The sequence below is a fragment of the Pelecanus crispus genome, chromosome 6, assembly GCF_030463565.1.
Source record: "Pelecanus crispus isolate bPelCri1 chromosome 6, bPelCri1.pri, whole genome shotgun sequence".
Classification (NCBI taxonomy): Eukaryota; Metazoa; Chordata; class Aves; order Pelecaniformes; family Pelecanidae; genus Pelecanus; species Pelecanus crispus.
In genome coordinates, this window is record NC_134648.1 from 40,532,879 (window position 1) to 40,551,485 (window position 18,607).

The following is an 18,607-nucleotide window of genomic DNA, read 5'->3' on the forward strand; positions in this document are numbered from 1 at the left end:
AACATTTGAAAATGTTCTGGGTTTTTTTTTTTTTAAACACTTTTCCATGTCCAGAAAATGTGATCTTCAGAAGGGAGTTTTCTCTATACTGAAATAAAGTACTTCTGAAAATAAGAAAAAAATATTCTTGAAAGTATGTTTCCCCCAGTCATGAGAGCTATTGAAAATGGAAAAGTTCCCCCAGTTGAGTCAGCAAGAACTTAAGAATAGTAAGTACAATAATAAATAAAACTCTAACAGAACATAATAAAAGTAAAACTGTTTTAAAATATTTTTTCTTTAATTGAAATTTATTGTTTATTAATATTGACAACACATCAAAAGGCATTAAATGAAAAAGCAACATGTTTAAGCTAATCACATGAAGTAATTGTATGTTTCTCCATGAAATCATAGATTTTTTTCACTAAGAAACATTTTTATACCATAAGTGAAAAAAACTTAATTTGACAGATTTGTGGAAGCAAAGTTGTTTGGGACTTTGAATACAACAATCTTGGTCTAACTTCTGGTTCAGAATGTCTTTAAAGTGCAGAATGCTGAAAGCTAAGATGACACATTGAGAAAGTGTAGCTTTTGTATTCATGCCCTGTACATCTTGTAAACTTCATACATTTAGGTTAACAAAGTTTTATTTGGGGCAGTACAACTGTATTTATTCTACTAAGAATTATCCTTTACATATTTGTGTATGTATATATGTAAAACCTGGTTCCAATAAAATATTTTGTGATGCAAAACAAGATCAACAATAATTTCCCACAATTTATGCTCTCTCCATTCCTGTCATGGTATTTGTCCAAAATTCAGTCTCCTATGCTATAGACTATGTGATACATCATAAGACTCGCACTTCTCTCTTTAAGTATCTCCAGCTCCTTGGCACTGAAGTCATCTTTATGTCACGCTAATTTGAAATCATTTAGACGACTCTTCATGCTTCCCTGCTGTTTCAGCTTCTCCTTCCTTCAGTTTCTATGTCTTCTCCTCATTCTTCAAAGTCCTATACTTTCCTGGTTTCAGTCTGTCTTTCATCAGTAGGCGTTTGGGTTCCATCTCTTTCAACACTCATTTCCACAACTGTCTCCACTCCATATGGTGATCTGCTCCTAGAATTACTTTCGAGCCTGAGCACATTATTCAGTTACTTACATCTGGCAAATCACTGCCTGCTATCTTTGACCAAATTTTGGCATTGAAGTAAATTTCTGCTATCTTTTGAGGAAAGAAAAAGATAGCGAAATGGAGCTGATACCAGGTATGCATCTCAACCTTACACAGTGTAAACTACTTTTCAGAGTCAGTGCACAACCTTGGCTTCTTCTGGGCCATGACTATGACTTAAAATGATCTTTCTTGCTCTAGAGCATGATACAACTTTAACAGCAGAAGTGGAGTTCATGCTGGCAACAAGAAGAGTGATGAACGTCAGGCTATGTCAGAGGAGCAGCTTGTGCCATCTCCTTGAAAAGAGGCATGGATTATGCTTGCTTCTACCATCAGTCCATCCAGCTTGTGCATGTCCTCTGCTCTTCTTGTTGGAAAATCAGAAGCAGCTGAGTCACCTTCACTTCTTTGGTGGAAGGTAAGAAACCTTTAGTTCTACTGGTGACCTGGGGCACCGTCCACTTCTATTTACTGTATTATTCAACTTTATTTTACCCTGGGCTATCATGCTTAGACAAAAGATGGCCACTTCTTTAAGATTCCCATTGAAGTTCTGGTAGTTTCTGGCTCTGCTTATATGAATAAATGAAATTTCTTAGACCAGTACTTATCTCTGTACTCTTCAGAATAGAGTAGCTACATGCTGGGTGACTACTGGCTCTTGGAAAGTTTAACTCCTGAACCATTCCAGTTTAACAGTGCTGTAGCCGTCTAGCCAAGAGAGAAGTAGCATTTCTTAGCCTGGTTTCCTAAAGACAAGAGGCTTATGCAGTCAAGCTGTCTATCTGTCTATTGAGCTACCTATTCCTCACCTAACAGTCTTTGAGCCCTACGAGTGATTTCAAATAAGTCTAAAACATAAGTAAATCTCCAAGAGATTTAAGCTCCTAGAAGTTTTGGGAGAATTAACAGAGAGGAAGACTAAGTAAGAGCTCTCACTGAAGATGAACTCAGCTGCCTTACTATCTATTTAAGAATAACTCTGTAGCCAGTCCGTGCAAATGTAGCTGCTAACAAGCCACAGCTCATGCTGTGTCTCTCCCAGTGGAGATTTCAAAGGGAGACAGAAGGAGCTGTAATTATTATAATGAGGTAAGCAGCAGGGAGAGAGATTGGGATAAAGGTTACAAATCCACTGGAAACCATGCTTTTGCAGTTCTGCTGTTCCTGGGGCAAATTGTCTTCCTGCTTTTTAGGTTCTTTTCTTTCATAAGAAATGGATTATTTCTGCGACTTGCTTCTATCACAGTTTCTCTTACAATTTTAGGTGTCAAGTTTTTAGGTGTCAGTATCTATTTCACTCATCAGAATTTTCATGCAGACATTTTCATTCTGACTGATAGCTCTAATATATCCACAGCTACAAATAGAGAAAACATTCTTATGATGCCATGGCATAATAATCAGTGCAATCCTGGACTGCATGCAGCTGTCATGATTCCTAGCTGTAAACAAATGACACTGTTTCTTGAGGACACAAGATGGTGTCTTAAGTTATTTTTGTTTATTGCTTTAAAGTGAATCTTTAAGAAACATCAAGAAGTTTTGCAGTGTAAAGCGGACATGCTGCAGATAACACAATAAATGAATGAAAATGCGAATAACTGAAATAAAGGAGGAGTTCAATCTGATTTATAAAAAAGCAAGAAGAACTAGAAGAACTGTGGTTTTAAATTAATTCTGTGGGAAATTTCCTCAAACTAGAGACAAACACAGAAAGGAAAGAAATACAAAAAGGATCAGTGGAGCAAATATTGCAGAATATACAACAGAATAGCTGCAATGTACTAATAACATTGTTACTAGTAATTATTAATAGTTACAATAATGTAGCACCAAGGAATCCTTGCCAGGAGTGGGACTTAAGGTTTTACATCATGTTGAATCACAGGGAGCCAAGTCTGTCCTCGTTCATTCTGCAGTGCTGCCTCCTGTGGCCACCACCCCTGGCAACTGTGAAACTACAGAATTGGGCTACTTTTATCTGGTTTGATATTTCAAGTCATCTGTGTATTAATTTTATGATGGAGGATAAAGATAATTGCAGAAGGCAACAGTGATTTTGAGAGGATGCAGGGCTACTTATTTACTGTTTCTTCACCACATGCAGAAGAAATCATACATACAGTCATTCCCTTTGGCTTAGAAGAAGGGAAAATGACTGTCAAATGCACAAGTATTTTCAAGTATTGTCTGCCTTCAGCCATAGAAAGGGTGATTTCAGTCTTAGGATATATTTTTTTTTAAATTGTTTTAGGTGCTTTCAGAGAGGCCAAGGAACTCACACCTTTTTCAAGATTAGGTTAAAGACTTGGCTATCTGGATAGAAAGCAAAAGACAGCTTTGAGTCATGATAATTATACCTGTTATATTTCTTAGTTTGATTTGAGTGCATTTCTGCAGGTAACTTATCACTGTGGAAAAAAGCTAGGCTAAGCCAAAAAAATTTCCACTTTTAGATATTATGTTCTGCATTGGTTGTAATTAGCAACCTTATTTTCAGAAACACAACACCATAAAATCCTAGACAATTTTAGCTGTCAGAAAGGCTGCTAGGAGTCCCTGTTACAGTGGGAGCATGTTGTGGTCACTGCCATTCATTGCCCAACTGGACCTTGGAGAGAAAGGAAAAACTTGAATGTGTAGTCACGTACTGCTGAGCAGAGGTTCAGCTTAGTAGCTGTTCAACAAATGGCTGAAAAGAAAATTGTTTTTATAAAGAGGATTTAAACACATATAGAAGTTTCTGTGATGATTAGTAAATATGCCTCTCCCCATCTGCTCTGAAGGAATGGCTGGCATGGCATTTTCTGTGCACTTTGCCACACAAACCAACCGGAGCAGCTGAAAGCTGCAAATCTTGGCTCTGCTAAGCAATCCACTGGAATCCATGTGGAGTTGTGGAATGCTTTTTTTTAGCTACCCCAGGCAGCTTGGCCTGGTGTATTGATAGCAGGTGGAAAAATAATTTCTCTTTTCTCATCTCTGAACATGAGAGCCTTGTTCATGAGGAAAAAAGAAGTGGCCTCATACTTTTATTTTAAAAGATTGCATTTAAAAGATCTTCAACAAGGGTAACAAGGACAACAACAAGGACAACATGGATTGGGGTTCCCAGACTATGTGTCAAAATATAGCAAGCTGTGGCCAAAAATATTGGGCTGCTAGGATTTCTGTCTCTGTTCAGCAAGGGCAATCCTTCCACCCACACAATGAAATTTTGTATATTTTTAACAACTTTGCAGCTGCTGTCGTCATGAATATCCCTTAGTTGCTGTTCAGAGTCAGATTTGCTGATAACCATATTCAAAGAGGAGGGGCAGTGTTAGACTCTTGAGGAGCTTAAGGAGAAAGGAAGGCATGGGCCTTTCTCTCCTTTCACCCACACACTAAATGATTTGCATTTCTTTGTAACTTAACCCAGCGGGACACAACCGTGTACTGGGCTTGGAGCTCAGACTGGTTGCTTTTTTTCTAACACCTGCTCTGTCCAAGAAGATGCTTCTCTCTTCATTATCAGTAGGCAGTGAGATTAGAATGGCATGACAGCTGGATTTATTTATTGGGATTTTATGACCCAGGTTTTGATTTGAAACACAAACAAAAACTCAGCCCAAACTGCTGAGTTTGCCTCATTTTGACTCAGACTATCTTGGCTTTCTTGAATGGTTTGTTAAACTATCAAGTCTCTTGTACTGAGGTCTGAGTTTGTAAGCCCGTGCCTTTGAAAGAAATAAGTGAACACAAGGAATGTGATGTGTATCTCTTTGACAGCCTTACAGAATATTGTAGGTATTGCTTAATGTGTGCTCAAATATTAGTGAGATGAGAATCTTCCATATATAGAAAAAAAGGAATTTTGGCTGAAAGGTACAACAGCTAAACCAACAACACAATAACCTGAGTTGTACCAGATTTCAAATTGTGAATTCATGCAATAGAATCCTTAGAATAAATTAACAGATAATAAATAAGACAGTCCTAGCAAATTTATTTGCTGCCTTATGTAAAAAACATACATGATGGCAATCCAGCTATGAATCACGGCATTCTATTCAAGCAGCACATTTTATTTTCTAGATGATGAATTAAGATATTGTCTCTGTTCTAAAACCAGATCACTGTGTCAGCTTTGCCTTTGTCATTGTGTGGCTCAGCTGTAGCTCTCATGTGCTCAAGCATTTCTCTGTAGGACGCAGTTGGAGTCGAGGATCACGTTGACAGAAACATATGCGGAACCGTCAGCCATTAAATCTCTCAGTCAGAATCTTCTGGCAGACACAGACGAAAGTTGTAGCAGGCTCTCTGCATTCTTCATGGAAACAGACTTCAAGTTTCATGTGGGGCTAAAAGCACTGAGTGGCACACCACAGACTGCAAGAAAAAGTACTTGGATTTCAAATACTTTTCCAGACTTATATTGTTATTAACCCAGTTTTTCAGTAGTGGCTATTTATATTTAGGGAACTAAATGCCTGTATTTAAATGCTCAATTGGAAACTCTCCTGCGTGCAAAATAGTGATTCATGTGCTAGTTAAAGCTTCCTTAAAGCTTTATGCTTATGCTTGCATCTCTCTATGGTCTTTCTGAGAGTCCTAAGGGCTAGAGTTCTCTTGCTGACCCCCAAAAAATCATTAATTATCACCATGACATAGTGATTTTGCTTTAAAAAAGGACTTTGCATGCTTGCCTCCCACTTAAATGGCTGAAATACATTTATGGTGAGATCCTGGCCTTATTTGGTTTGGTAGGGTGCTTTTTGCCATTGATGGCAACAGAACGTTATTTGATCATTTGATCAGGTTATGTTTGCACGGCATAGTGTAGCTCTGTAAGCTAACTGAATACTAGCTGGGTACTCTGCGTGAGCGAATGAACTCTGCTTCTTTGTGGGATAAACCATAGTATCTCTGAACAGTTGTGCATTATGTGATGTAGAAATACAGTTTTACAGAAATACAGGTGTTCAGTCAGATTAGGAACCTGGGTCATTATTAGCAATACGCAAGACCAGGTACAGAATGATACTCTGTTGAAAACTCAAGGATGGGTCATGAATCAGAAAGGCAGAGTATCCTTCAGAACTGTTCAGCAGAAAGACAGTTTGGATTTACATTGGTGTTAAGGTTTTTTTGAGATGCTGCAGAAGGTCAGTTGGCGTGTACGTGTCTCTTTGCTCCCATCTGTTCTGCAAATGTAAAAAGCCAAGCAGGGATGTTTTGAGGTATCAGCAGCTGAGCAGGACTGGGGCAAATTTCACTATGACATTGCATACTAAAGCAGTTCTGGTATTGACTTTAAAGGAAGCAAGAAGAGGCTGGTAAAGGAGTGCTCTGATTAATGAATGTTATGCATTCTAAGACTGATAGTGGGATAGCAAAGTAACATCTTGAAGTGGAAGGGCTTATCAATTTGTAAATCAGAAAGGAGAATTTAGGTCTTGCTGGACATTTATCACTGGGTAGCCTGGTGGTAATGCCAGTTACAAAGCAGAGCAGACAATATGTTTTTCTTGCTCTATAGAATATTTAAATGGCTTCCATTTTTGATGGGTGACAGTGTTCAGAACTGGACACCCTTCATATAAATAAGCCAGTATGTACTGAGGCAACTGTTTCAAGGAAACTGTTTTTTTTTTTTCTGGGGAGGAACTCACTGTACTACAGACAACAGGTGGTTCTTATATTCAGGCTTTTCCCTTCACTTTTTTAGGGTGTCTTTAAAGACTTTTACACAGTCTTCACACCAGCTACTCAAACAGGAATAACTTTTAACAGAGTGCCATGTCAGTCATATCAAAACAAAGAGAAGCAAAAAAGGGCTCCAAGCCAACCAGTTGCTACTGCAGCTGGCCCAACAACTGGATGTTAAGTAAAGAGTTAGGTTAAAAACAGGGCTGGGGCTCAACATTCTGTTCACACATTCAACCTTGTTTTTGTGCTAAAATTGCTTCTTCTAATGCAGATTTACATTAAGATGTTGTGATAATCTGGACCTAGCTTTAAAACAATAGTAATTATGCTTTTTACATATTTACACTGTGAGTGCATTTAGATATATTTACTCTGCTTTGCATTCAATATAGATTCAGACCAGAAATACTACTTCTCTCTGTGTGGCTAGAGAGATATGCAGATATTTTGCATGTCATTAAATTTATAAATTTTTTTTTTTTGCTAGGTAAATATAAATATATGGACACTGACTCTGAAACTTTTCAAAAGTTTCCAGTATTCTGAAATTGCTGAAACTCAGTTGAATTCAGTGGACTAAATTTTCCTTTATCTCGGTTCAGAGTGCATACTTACTTTTCTCTCACAGAAGTCAAATTAATCTTTGATTTCAACAAGGTAAGGATGTATGCCCTATGTACCTGATTCAGAAAAGTACATAGTTAAAACTATCCCTTTTCATCAAAACCGTTCTTTAAATACCACTGATGCCAGTGTTGCTTTATCTGGGCCAGTGTCTGGTCCACTGTTTCTAGCTGAAGCGAGAAAAGACATAATAGGTCACTAGACTGTAATAACTCATGATACGTGATTCTCCCGAGGTCTGATGTCTCTGTACACAATATCAACATCACAGTGCCTGTCCCTTTAGAATCTAAATATTCTGTGAATTTACTAAAACACAGCCACAACTGCACAGAAAGCTGCAATTTCTATTCCATTTTTGAAATACTAAGTCTGAGAGCTAAATTTGAGCTTTATTCCTTCAACCTCTGAGTTTTATTAACAGGCATTCAGGTTGCACTTATGCATGGAATACAATATGGTTTTTCTTTGGATTGAGTAAAGTTATTGTGAAAAGGAGTATCTAGAGCAAGACCTGATGCAAACACCCAGATGAGATAAAGCATGAAAAAAGATCAACACTTTTACAAATGATCTGATTCCAGAGGGCTAAGAGTGTAATAACGTCATAGAATATCATAGTAGCAAGCTTGCTTTTAGCTTCTAGCTTTAGTAGGCCACTAATACAAAAAAATCAGCCCCTCCTTACATAATTCAGTCATTCCATACCAGGTGCCACACAGGAAGAATCCAGGGTTACAAAAAAAATCTCTGTAACATAGAAAAAAATAATCTAACTCCTAGAAAATCTTCATTTAAACTGGTTGTCACATTGCTCAGAATCCAAAGCTCATTTTTGCATATTGTGCTAAGATGAGCTGCCAGCACCAATGACACAGTGACTTTTAGATGCATGTTAGGGTGATGACTGGAAAATAGCTAAGACCCTGGTCTTGTATTAAGCTGTGTGAGGATGGATGGCCCCCTAAGCTTGTAGTACACAGCTTCATGCACACTGTGCCATTAAAGGATTTGTAAGTCAGGAATAAATATTAGCTTTAAAAATTCACTTACTGATGGTAAAGGCATTACCCATTTAGATTACAAAATAAATATTTTCTCTTATGACAGAGATGTGAAATACATTTTTGCTTGGTTCCAAAGAAGGTTTTTCTGTATGTTGCTAACCACTGATTCTCTGAACACTGAATGTCATATTCATTAGCATGGGCTTATCCACTGGAAATGGGTGAGGAGGAGGAAATATGCTCTCCCTAATAGAATTAGTAACTACACAGTGGTTTGCAACATGAGCTCAGAATACACAACGCTGCTATTTGGCCTAATCTTTTGGGACATGGCAAGTTCCAGGGTATTGATCATTTCAGATTAAATTTAGCTCTTAAATTTGAATTGGTCCCTCCAGCTCTGCTGTCAGATTAATAGCAGCAATAAGAAAGATCTCTTCCCTTCTTAGGTAAGAAACATTCAGGCAAGGTTTTAGCCCATCCCCCAAACACAGCACTGTTACTTTCACAGCATTAACTGCATGATGACTGTGGATAAAATGATATTTGAAGTACTATGGGGTTTATCCTGGCCATTTCCATTTGATTTTGCAAATCAAATCTACGCAGTTGGGATCAAACTTCTTGGCTGATTGGATGAAAAGATGAGACATTGGGATGAGAGAAATAGATTATGCTCACTCTCAAATCTGAAAAATATCTAAATATTCGATTCCAGATGTATTCAAGTATGCCTGAGAGCCAGATTCGGCCCACAGTTGCAAGCTTTTAATATTGTGACTCTACTTTCTATGTGTGACTTTATAAAATCACACACCTAGAGGTAAAAACACTGCCTGTGGCAACTAGTCCCCTTAGGAGCGCAGGAAGAGGGCTGTGTGACTGGCCAAACCTGGGGCTCAGTGCACATGTTGTGTGCCATACAGCCTGGCATCTGGGGCAGGGAGGGTGGTGGCAGTGTGGGGAGGCAGCAGAGGCAGGCGCAAGCTTTGCCTTCAGCTGAAGAAACCTCAGCGGATCTACTCTTTCAGCTGATGTGTGGAACAGAAGGGATTCCTTCTGCTGTTTGCCGAGCGCTCAATCCACCCTATTCCGACCAGACACTGACACAGAGTTTTGATATTTAATACATACGGAGAGATTGCCAAATTTTACTGCTTGTTAGTTACAAACTATCAACAGGGAAACAATCCGTCTATCAGATACCTCCTTAGGTGAAGCTGAGACATGGCACTTGTAAATGATATAGTGGCGTAGGTGTTTGCCACTAAAAAGGGTAAGTGACTTAGAAACAGTACTTAGTCTAAAAGTAAATAAAATAGCAAAATAGTTATGGAGGTGGGCATTGTTCCAAGGAACACATGCCACTGACTGAGAACATGGTAACTATGGCATGCAGAGAATAAAGTATAATAAATCCTCCTCTCTGCCTCTGTCCTAGCTTCCTCTTTCCCAGCTGTAAACATGGGCCCATAACCCACCCCCCAGTCTCCTTCACTGCCTCACAAATGACATATCTTCACCTTTGATAGCAGTGCTTCCATAGTTTCCCTCTCTTGGCATCTACTGTAGTAAGACAACATGGTCACTTCACTGGCACACTACAAAGCCAATACTTTACACACCCCAGAGGGAAGGAAATTGAATCAGGAGGATATTTATAGATTATTCTGATGGAATTTCTGATGGCTTTGGAAAAATGGCAACTAGGAATTAAACATGAAACAGTTGTACCCTTCTTAGTCTCTTGAAAGAGATCTACACTGCAAAAAGAGACACTCAAAATTGTGGACTGTCAGAATGAAAGTTTCCTGCACATTTTTAATTCTGTTCCTCTGTACTTATGCATTATGAAAGGAGAATTCATTCTGAGCCATTCTCACGGCCCATTCCTATAAAGGTTGTCAGACTAGATGATCAAGATGGGCCCTTCTAGTTTTGTAACCTATGGAGTTCTGATCTAAAATGACATGATCACACACCATTTTCCCCTCAGCCATGCCTACTTCAGTGCACCAGGTAGATCTGTACTGTTGCTGAATTAGTTTGCTGTCTCTGGGATAACTGTTCCATTTGTTGGAGAATTTGTGAAATATATAGGGTGGAATGGGTAAACTTAAAAAAATAACAAAAAAGGACAGTCACTCTAGAGAACTGGATTCTATCCTTGACTCTGTCACATAATTTTTGTGTAATGTAAATTTAGACTGGGTTTGCACATGCAATTATTCATTTCTGAAGATGTAAGTTGAGTTGCTGAGCACTTTATTGGAAATGCTGAGCATTTAAAGCTGCAATTAAAAGCAAAAACCTGTGTTTTGCACACAGATGATAGCACAGAATGATAAATTCTTTGCAGAAGTGCTTGAAATTGGGAATCCAAATTTGTGCAGAATTCTGGTATTTATGTATCTAGCAATAAGAATACCAGCTCACCACAGTGGTACAAAGATAAATTCAATAATGTTTGTGAAGAGCTACAAATGCTGGACAAATAGAAGAATTACATAAGGAGGCAAATAGCTGTGTGTTCAGAACAGAGACCGATTGATGTGCCATAAATAAGACAGTACCACACATCCATTCATGAAGATAAAGCAAAATAGGAAATAGCTGTTCATTCCTCAACTGCACAAAATGAGAAATGCTTCTATAGAAAATAAACCTAATTTATGAAAGAATATTTTAAAATATATGAAAATGAGCGTGTATCATTTCCATACACATTTTAATGACGTACAAAGCTAGATAAAGGCTCACATTTTTGGCTTGTTTAAATTGTCAGCTGCTTTCAGAAAACTTATATTAGCGATCCTGACTGATCACTCAAATGCCAGAGAACACTCTTCACTGTGCTTTAAAATCAATAATAGCAAAGTACCACCAGAATAAATTAAAAGGGGATAATGTGCACTATACAAAGTAACATGAAGCACTTTATTCGCAAGCTGACTTTTGGGTCTATAAATTGTATTCCTTGTTCTGTCATCTGGGGAATGTTGATCGGAAATACTTTTAAGGTAACATACCTAGAATTTTAAAGTTATATAATTCCCCACCCACTATAAACATTTCCCTCGATAGTTGAAGAGCTTTTTTGAACCTCTGCAGTGTTATGTCAGACCCCTTGGCACAGGCAGGTGTGAAATGTTCCAAGGAAATGACTGCAGTCTTACAGCACATGGGCACACGTTGTGATCCTGGAATACATGGTTTTGAATCAGCTATGATACTGATGAATAAAAGGGAAAACTACAGCTGGTTAAATAAACCCTTAAACTGGAGGGGTGGGGGAGACTTGTGGGAAAGTTTAACCTGTTCAATTTTTAAACAGTTCTGCTTTTCAAACAGAAGATCTTGTGACCAGCAACTCTAAGGTCTACAGTGTTTTCAAGTAGTAGTAGAAGACTAAACAGAAACATCTAGTCATTGCTACAGATAATAGCTCAAAAGGGTGCACATATACCCCTTGCACGGAAATATTTTCCAATGACCGTATCAGATTCATGATTCCTAGTGCAAGGACTAAAGCATAGTTCTCTGGGGAGTAAAGTCACTTGTAACAATGGCTCAATAGTCAGTTTAATAAAGGAATAAAAAAATCTGACCAGTTAGCAAACCTAGATTCTCTGTTCTAAATGTGGGGACCTTCAGAGATAGCAGGAAGAATCCAATTCTTCCTACACTGAAAAAATGCTGTTGTTAAGCTGCAGCAGTGTTTTTTAAACTGCAAGAGTCACAAAAGAAGGGTTCTGGAAGATGAATCTGATTTACCAGTTTACTACGCTAACATCAGTTTGACAGGTGTGATGCATCAACACAGTATTATGAGCTCAAGATAAATTATAGTATTCTTTTTCATCAAGCAGCAAACTGTAGTGGCATATTGCACAAAGCTCAGTGTGTTCAGTCACTAGGCATTTGTGCCTGCTGCCTAAAATAGAATGTCTTTCTGTGATGGGTTAATCCCTCTTTGGCTCTGATCCTGGGTAGATTACTAGTTATAACATGCTATGAAAGACTGCTGTGTAAGGCAAGTATTTCACTTAAGTCACTTACCACATTCTCTGGACAGTAGAAGTCTCTTGCGCATCTGCTAGCAATGTGGGGAATAATTTCATTGTCTTTGCTAAAGTTTCCAATGTATATTTTAATATTTTTTTTATTTTTAATTATGTATTAGAATGTTCTTAATCCTGGTACATTTTGAATACTGGGAAGAAACCAGTCTTTGATTTTGCTGAGGAGTTCTAATCAGTGTGTGTTCATAATTTAGAGCACAAAATGTGTTTGGTCACTCTGTATCACTTGTTTTTTTAAATTTTGGGAGCCTAAACTTTATGACAAGACTGCAGTGATAACTGCGGTCTGCTTTACACTCACCTGAAGGTCAATAAATATCAGAACTTGGCAAAGAAAAAAGAATATTCCTCAAACATTCCCCTGTAAGAAAAATGAGTTTATTTCAGCTGAGTTTATGTCCCCATTTGAAGTTTTTCATTGACATTCAATTAATTGAATTTTCCTGAAATGAATGTGTGTAGAAGCCAAGTTATAAACTTTAGAAAGTTTATACTTTTCTGGCCCTTAATTTAGTGCTAGAGATACATTTGAAGTGCTTGATTTTTAAGATGTGCTAAACATTGATCTTTATCAAATCAGCTCATTTTGAAATGCTCTAGCTTGCTGTCCAAATCACTACCCTCATGTGCATATCAGCAAAATTTGGTTGATTACAAGTGTTTAAAATGCCAGAGCTTGACACTTGGTCAGAGAATGGAAATGGAATTGTGCAATAACCATAAGTAACCAACGCTCCCAGAAATTGTGTGGGAGCTTCATGAGGAAATGTTGAGACATTAGAACAATGACATGTTGGTCAACAGAAATGAAAATGTCACCCCAAAGGTCCTGAGTTACTATTAATAAAGATAGTTCTTGAGGAAATCTATTCGTTAACATTCGTGAACGAAGTGGAGAAAAACCTGTGAAAGAAATCCACTATTACCTGCAATAAAGATGGAGAACTAAAAGGAGTGAGAAGTGTTGGGTTTTTTTTTAATTGGACCCTAACATCACTGTTATATTTTCTTATTTTCCATTCTACTGGATTTTGTGTTTTGGCACAAAATGGGGGTGGACTGATCTAGCATATTTGTCAAAAATACATAAACACAATGAGAACCAAATCCATCTGTACATCTGAGTTGGCTGGTCAATGTGTGTCTTTTGTACACAGATCCAAAATGTTGCAGAAAAATGTTCAAGCCAGACAAAAGTGAGCTTTGACCCTGAAGGTATGTGATCCTGCTTACGCAGATTAGACTGCAGGAGTAAGTCCTGCTGAAAGACGGGGTGTAAAGCCTGCAGGACTTTCAGACTGAATAGGCTCAAATGGAAGCAGCTCAGACTTTGGGTATGGTATGAATCATTAAAATAATGCTCCAATTTTATTCCCTTGTCTTTGGTGATAAGGAAATGGGAGATAGTTTTGGTGGATGATTAACAGTAGCATACCGAGCCCTTTTCAGGCAAACCCCAGGTCCCTTTTAGACATCAGAAAGGGGTTATAAAGCAAGGTAGTCTGCAAAAGTTTGTATCAACAATCATTCTGGGGAAGATGCAAACAAAAAATGTCAATGAAATCAGGTAAACCAGATGAAGTTCCATTTCTCAAGGAAGAGCACAGAATATAAGGGTCAGTATCAGGGCCCCAGAAGTGAATGCTGACATCAGACTTTTCAAGGTCGACCAGAGCAATTGGACCAGAGACATCTGCCAAAATCAACAATGCCATACCACACCTGTCAGAAGCTACAACATAATTGCCCTGGAGTGAGTCATGTTAACATCCATGTACTCAGCAAACCGAGCAATTATAAACAGGTCTCTGCTCTCCCTCACGGTCATTACAGTTATTTGTTCAATTTGTTGCTTTGCCTCCGTTCTAGTTAATATTAGCTATGAGCACTTAGTGCGTGCTGGAAAGACAGAGGAGAGAAGTGACTCTGCTGAGGGTCTGGGCAGTAGTCCAAAAATCCTGACTCTGTAGTGACAGACAAAATTGGGCCTGAGTCACAGGAAAGAGTGCAGGATTACGGGGAGGGATGCTGCTAGCTGGCATGGAAACAACAGCGAAATGAAACAAAACCATAAGATTGTAAAGAAACCAAACTTTACTTTTTCTAGGGCTTGACAGTAAATGTTTCTGTAAGTTTCAGACATTGCTGACTGTGCTGGTGCATTTACATGACCAAAAAGCTCACTTTCAGTGGTTTCATTTTGCAACGTGCACTACTATGGGAATTAGAAAAATGCATATATTCTCAATATATTATATGGGAAAGGAGGCAAATTACATTCTTATGATCTTGGTTACCTTTAAGTTCACCCAATATACAGGTGATGACTTAGATTTTCTGAAGAGCAGATGTTCAGAAATTGGGAGGCAGAAGCTGGCCAAGAAAGCTGCCTCAGTAGCAGTGCAGGTTATAAATACAGCATGGACAATCTGTTCTCCAAAACTGAACTAAAGTGATTTGAAAGGTTCATCAAGGTCACTGAAAAATACTATCCAGGAGTGCTCCAAAGCACCAGCTGTCAGGACTGTCAAGTCTTGCTAATGAACTGTGGAATCTGTAGAAAATAATACTGATGGCAATTGAAACCTGAATATCTTGAAAGCCTAGTGGTAGCTATTGATTTATTTTCTATGATAATATCAGCTATGCAGTATGAGGCAATGCCTATCAGCCTATCGTAGTAGTTAATCCATTGCTGATGCTATTCATACAAATACCTAGCAGATTTGAAGCCTTCTTCATGAGATGGGGAGTTTGGTTACATACTTTGCAGATGATGGATCAATTTTTGCTTTTCTAATAAATCCTGAACAGTGGCTCAGCTTCAAAGAAAGCATAGAAAGTGTCCTAAGTCCAAGAATAGCCTACAGTTTGCTAGTTAGGGGTTTGTCCAGGGGCTGGCATGGGTCTGAATAATCTCAGTTAGAATTTAATTAATCTCTTTCACAACCTGAGTGTATGCTTTGGGGGAAGAGGAGGCTGTCTATAAAAGAAATTCTGGCTGATGATGTATTTTATAAGGAGCTTAATACCAGTTGTATCTTAGGTAAGTGAAAGGACACTAACAGAATGAAGTTTCCCCCTGAAGACAAAAGAGAAATGTACAAATTCTGGACCTTTAGGGGATTTTGTTTCGAGATATGCGCTAAGCTTCCTGTCCCTATAAAGACTGAGGATTTTTAATGCAAAAGTTGAACTCAGAGCACAGGCTGAGTTTAAGCATTGAAAAGCAAGTTGTCTATGGGCTGAGCAACTCAAAAATTGGGCAGCAGCTGAATTAAGGGCTTGAAGAAATGCAGTTTTGAACTTAAGAGCTAAATTTCCCTTAAGTCATGTGTGCATAGAAGAACAACTCAGAACTCAGCCTGGGTCTGGATCCAGACATGGTCTACGTGCAGATGTGTGGCACTGAATTTAACTGAACTAGTGAGCCCTATTTCTTGGTTCAGGAATCTCTGCACCACATGGTGTATGTCCCCTATGTCCCCTTTTGAATTCAGTCTCATTTTAAAATTAGGACTTAAATGCTACCAAGAATGATACCCCTGTCTAAACAGCCTGTCTCTCAAGGAGTTATATGAAACACATATCAAGCATGGTCAATATCAACAAAATTTGTAGACTGTAGAGAGCAGTGCTTTCCCATACAGGGTCTAGAACATTCAGAAAACTTCTACAGAACACTAGTCTAGGGCTTGATAGTCCTCAAGTGCAGAGGTTCAGGCAGTTTTTTCTCCACTTTAAGTTATGTTGTTCCTTTAATTGAGTTTTTTGACTTTATTTTGGAAATTAGTTAAATAGAGATCACAACTTATGAATGGTGTTTGTGTGGGTATGTTAAAGATCTACAGGAAGGCACTTTGAGTTTTGGGAATGTGGGTCTATCTCTACCACCCAAATGGTACAGATCCTCAGAGTCACTTATTAAGTTATTACAAATGAAACACATACTTCTTATGTCAGCAGACGGACTTCCCTTTGCTACTTGTCTCTGCTTGTGCTGTACCACCATAGCAAATAAATTAATTTAGTGACAAATTACAATTTTCCAGATTTATGCTGTGTTGGAATATTCCCGATGGTATCCGTTTGTGCATATTTTGCAATTTAGCCTTTGAAGTAAAACTCTGGGGTTTGAACTGCAATTACTTTCAACTAACAAGCAATTAAATACAAAATACTGTCTGGTGAGTGTCCCGGCTCCATTTATGGTCTTAAGGTTTAATTTCACTTTGTGAAGACTGTAAGGTTTGTTTGCCAACCAAATCTGGAAGTTGAGAGTGGAGTTGTTTTAACTGAGATATGCAGTACATGCTCTCTCTATGTCAGGGCAAAACTTTATTAATGTGTCAATAGCAAACTTATAATTGTTTTTATATTATTTTCTGACACTATCTAAGAGTAGCTATCATGAGCTGTTGCTTACAGATATGCAACAGATATGTCTCACTGACATATGTCAGCCTGTTCCCGAGCAAAACAAAAATGAAGATGAAATAGTTCAAGTCTCAAGAAACAGAATTTAAATAGGGCAGCTCAAAATGCACTGAATGATCCAGGCGTGACCAGTGTAAGATCTTATGTCCTTCCATATTCACCTCCATCTTTTCAAGCTAACATGAAGCAAATTACCATTCTTTAATATAAATGAGATGATAAAAATTATTTTTCTCTGAAAGATATTGAAGCTTTTAGTACCTCTTTAGACCACCTGCAGAGCTTTAATTTTTACAATGTATGGCTGCAAAGAATACCATGAAAGCTGGCTTTTCTTCAATTGACTTTTTAGAATTAGCTCAAAGATTCCAATTATCATCTGAACTTTTAATATTTAATTTCTTTAACTCACTAGAGAAACACCTTCCTTTCAGCCACCAGAAATCCTAAGGTGGCCATCGCAACTCATTTCACCATTCATCAATGGTTCAGCCACCACTAGTGGCTCTTCTCCCAAAAGCACGTAATTTGTGGCAAGCAGTTGGTGACACTGTTAAGACAGTTGCTCGGAAGTCTAGCTTTCTGGTCAAGTGAGAATGCTGCAGAAATTGGAGATTGGTGTGGCTGAGTAATCTGGAAATATAGGTTAAAAATAGCTGATATATCAAACGGGTCAGTTTTCATGTGGGGCTTTTATGCTTAAAAGACTGAAACTGTTAACAACTGTTGAAGCATATATTCCTAAAAAAATTAACCATTTGGAAGCTTGGCCCAAATCATCTCCATCCCTATTGTAGTGGTGGAACATATACAGAAACTACCTAGTGACTGGTGAACCAGGAATGCTCACAAGTTGCTTTCTTCTTTTAAAAATGATTACATGTTTACAGATTTTGATTCAAAATGCCTTTAGGTGTTTAATGAGGTGTCAGGTTCTATATGCACTGCATGCACTACATAAAAGTGCAGGTCTCAAAACTGTTTGAAAGTGAAGGGTAGCACACAATAAAAATCATCAGCTTAAGAACACAATCTTGCTCATAAAATAGTAGTTTTAGCATGAAAAAATTCTTCATGTTGCTATACAGCCTTGGCTACCTTTACTGTTTTGTTTTGTTTTGTTTTGTTTTGTTTTGTTTTGTTTTGGTTTGGTTTGGTTTGGTTTGGTTTGGTTTGGTTTGGTTTGTTTTTTTTAATGGTATAAATGCAGTGCTCAAATTTTAATTTTGCTTCCTTTTCTATTAAAAAATAAAAAAATGTGATTAAGCAATTTTGAGATAATGTGACTTGTAAATACAGAGATAGTTATTTCTCACTTCAGAGCTTTAAGAATTTGATATAAAATAGTGCATGCTTAAAAAAATAATAAAATGTTTGCAGTTCTTAATAATGCTCATTATATATGCATGAAGAATAAAGAAAAAAATCTAAGAATAGCAGAGTGACCATTATTTTGTTTTTCTAGAGGTGAAATAAATATGGATGAAGGAAACAAAGGAAAACAAAGGTAAGAAAATAAGTCTATCTAGCTGTACATCTCCATTTTGCTGATCATGTGTTCTGACCACAGCTTAAAAAAATAATTCAAATACATCA